The sequence below is a fragment of the Bison bison genome, unplaced genomic scaffold (genome assembly GCF_000754665.1).
Source record: "Bison bison bison isolate TAMUID 2011002044 unplaced genomic scaffold, Bison_UMD1.0 scf7180017864473, whole genome shotgun sequence".
Taxonomy (NCBI): Eukaryota; Metazoa; Chordata; class Mammalia; order Artiodactyla; family Bovidae; genus Bison; species Bison bison.
In genome coordinates, this window is record NW_011495034.1 from 10,048,350 (window position 1) to 10,050,961 (window position 2,612).

The window sequence follows — 2,612 nt, forward strand, 5'->3', positions numbered from 1 at the left end:
CCTGACTTGGAAAATTTTGAGCATTACTTTACTAGCATGAGAGATGAGTGCAATTTTGTGGTAGTTTGAGCATTCTTTGGCATTGCCTTTCTTTGGGATTGGAATGAAAACTGACCTTTTCCAGTCCTGTGGCCACTGCTGAGTTTTCCAAATTTGCTGGCATATTGAGTGCAGCACTTTCACAGCATCATCTTTCAGGATTTGAAATAGCTCAACTGGAATTCCATCACCGCCACTAGCTTTGTTTGTAGTGATACTTTCTAAGGCCCACTTGACTTCACATTCCAGGATGTCTGGCTCTAGATGAGTGATCACACCATCGTGATTATCTGGGTCGTGAAGATCTTTTTTGTACAGTTCTTCTGTGTATTCTTGTCACCTCTTCTTAATATCTTCTGCTTCTGTTAGGTCCATAACATTTCTGTCCTTTATCGAGCCCATCTTTGCATGAAATGTTCCCTTGGTATCTCTAATTTTCTTGAAGAGATCTCCAAGTGAATAAATTTCCTGAAATTAAGATAGGGATCCTCACAAAGTTTTTTCAAAAGTTCCAGGATGTACTATACAGCTATTACTTGGATTAATAGTTAATACTGTATCTTTTTATCATGTATATTTATAGTATTTAATTCATATCATTTGCAAATTATTCTACCCAGATGTTGTGAAGGGTTGACTTACTCACAGAATTTGAAGTTTTAAATATTCTTTTGACTTTTCTCAGACGAATTCCCTAGAATTGTAAATATACTACTCTACTATTCTCAGTAGCTAAGTGTCTTCTATCGGAGAAGGCAATGGCAACCCACTCCAGGACTCTTGCCTGGAAAATCCCACGGACGGAGCCTGGTAGGCTGCGGTCCATTGGGTCGCTAAGAGTCAGGCACAACTGAAGGACTTCACTTTTACTTTTCACTTTCATCCACTTGAGAAGGAAATGGCAACCTACTCCAGTGTTCTTGCCTGGAGAATCCCAGGGACAGAGGAGCCTAGTGGGCTGTTGTATATGGTGTCGCACAAAGTCGGACAGGACTGAAGCGACTTAGCAGCAGCAGCAGTGTCTTCTATAACTAATATAAATTAGGTTATAGAGATATTCCTTAACTTTTACAAAGGAAAACCTTAATTGAAAAGTGCCTGAAAATGGGCATAAGTAATATCCATGCCTAATATATCATACATCCCTGTGAGTCCATTCATCCTTTGTACCATCTTTTTGTTGAGAAAAAAATGTCATGGAAAAAGCAACACTGAAGAATAAGCTAAAAGCCTGGTTTAAAAGGAAGACAAATCTCTCCTGCTTTTGTAGAAGTACCTCTTAATGTGATTTTAATTCTGACTCTTAAGCTTAAACAGAAGTTCCAGTGAAACTAAGTGATTACATTTTAATTATGTCCTACTTTCAAATAGAGTAGATTGGCAGAACTTCATGCACATAGTAAGTAGCTGTATCTCCTGAAATACATTTGGTCTAGCCATGGTTATTGCACACATATGCAATGAATATTTCAAATTAAAGCAGCTGGCTCTGTGGGTAGGTTAATGAAGATCAATTTACCTTCTTTCGCTTCTCTTCTCCTGCAGTTCTCAAATATGAAAGCAAAATGCCATAATTTCTCATTATAAATAGAGAAAGTTTGGATGTTGAGAACTAATCCATTTTAAAGTTATGGTTCATTCTTACCTCCTCTCAGACTGATTATCAGACATGTGACTTAGAAAAGCATCTTTTATTGTGATTGTTTAAATTAAACTGAAGGGCAAAGGGATTAAAACATATGCATGTCTACTTGCTAGCTGCTCTGTCTAGAAAAACTTCATATTAGAGAAGGTTTATGCAAAATAATATGACTTTTGTTGTTATTTTTGAGCGTCAGTGACCTGTGTTATTTCTCTTCTCATGGTGGATAGTCAAACTCTGATTTTCTTGTAGTCAAAATAACTAACCATGTTGGTAAATGAATAAATGAAGAGTTTAAATTGAGATGAAGTGTTGAGTAAAATCTATTTTAGGTAGAATTGATATAAACTGTTGACTAAGTTCAATCAAATAAACTTTTAAACTTGGGAATATAGCTAATCAATAAATACACAAAGATGCTTTAATAAAATAGTAGAGCTCGAGAAAAAATTAAAAGAACTTGTCAGAATAAGGTTTAACTTGATTCTAAAGGAAAGTATGTCTGGTAATTTTAAATATAATCAGAAATTATCAATGAAGCAAAAATTGCTTTTAGTTTTAAATTTATTTTCAAACTAATCAGTTCAGTTCAGTTGCTCAGTCATGTCCGACTCTTTGTGACCCCATGAATTGCAGACACCAGGCCTCCCTGTCCGTCACCAACTCCCAGAGTTCACTCAGACTCACGTCCATCAAGTCAGTGATGCCATCCAGCCAACTCATCCTCTGTTGTCCCCTTTTCCTCCTGCCCCCAATCCCTCCCAGCATCAGAGTCTTTTCCAATGAGTCAACACTTCTCATGAGGTGGCCAAAGTACTGGAGTTTCAGCTTTAGCATCATTCCTTCCAAAGAAATCCCAGGGCTGATCTCCTTCAGAATGGACTGGTTGGATCTCCTTGCAGTCCAAGGGACTCTCAAGAGTCTTCTCCAA